Source organism: Pelophylax lessonae, assembly GCF_965119305.1.
Source record: "Pelophylax lessonae genome assembly, chromosome: 4".
Taxonomy (NCBI): Eukaryota; Metazoa; Chordata; class Amphibia; order Anura; family Ranidae; genus Pelophylax; species Pelophylax lessonae.
Genome location: NC_138771.1, coordinates 617,331,083 through 617,332,386, shown reverse-complemented (window position 1 = coordinate 617,332,386; position 1,304 = coordinate 617,331,083).

The window sequence follows — 1,304 nt, the reverse complement described above, 5'->3', positions numbered from 1 at the left end:
ATCACATTGGGGAGTTTTGTTCTCTATAATGATGAAAAATAAAAATCCCGGGGATGAAATGAGTGTAGGCCCCCAATCACACCAGTGCAGCTTTGAAATTGCGCTACTTCAGAGTGATTTCAACGCCACACATGGGTGCGATTTGCGCTGACAGTTTCTATGCAGCTTGTGACTTCACAGAACACATATGCAAGTCGCAATGAAATCGGCAAAAAGTCGCAGCTATTTGAATGGATTCCATTGCGGACAATGTGGTGCAACTTGTCATACAATTTGGAACTGTCAAATCGCACCAGTGTGATCAGATCTAAGATTTTTTTTGTTTGTTTTTAAATAAACATATTAGGCTCCATGTACACGGGACGCTGGAAATGGCCGTTTAGGAGCAGTTGGGCGTTTTTTTCAGAAGCCCCTGAACCCATCTACATTTTATCTTATCTGTCCATGTACACCAGGTCGTTTGCGGTCGTTTGCAGGCAGTTGCGTTCAGGGACTGTTTTTAGAACGCAATTATTTGCGTTCGAACGTGTTTCCCGGAGTTTCAAACGCGTCCGAACGCGATGACCCGCGTTTAGCGTTCGCGTTTTTCCATTTTAAAGGGGAATAATTTTTTTGACCTCTAGGAACGCTTCTAAATGCAAACGCCGCTAAACGCGGGTACAAACGCGACCGAACGGACGTTTCAAACGTCCTAAAAATTCCAGCATTCAAAGGGACTTTTAACAACGTCCCGTGTACATGGAGCCTTATAATTACCTGCTCTGTAAGACCCCGTTCACACTGAGGCGATCCGACTTCCCGGGGCGACCTGTGAAGTCGCAGTGCACAGCGCGCACTGCGACCTCAGAGCGACTTGTACGGACTTCATATCATTGAAGTCAATGCAGGTCGCCCCCAAAGTAGGACAGGACCCTTTTTCAAAGTTGGAGCCACTTGTGTCGCTCCTATTAGAACGTGTCCTGTGCTAATCAATGGCAGGCGACTTATCAGGCGACCAAGTCGCCCCAGTGTGAACCAGCTCTAATGGTTTTGCACAGAGCAGCCCTGGGGGTCACCCACCGACTCTCCCACCTTCAAGTACCCACCCTAGCAAGCCGCTTGTGGGGGTTACTCATGTGGGCTCAAACCCAAGAAGCACTGTGCGCATCTATGGCTGCAGACAGCTCAGCCTTCTCCCATACACTGGATTTGATATAACAGCAGCAGGTGCAAAAAAATGGGGCCCCTATTCTCATGGACAACGCTGGACTGAGATCAGGTTCTGTAAAAGGATCGGGGGGGGGGTGGGGGGGGGAGAGAAACAC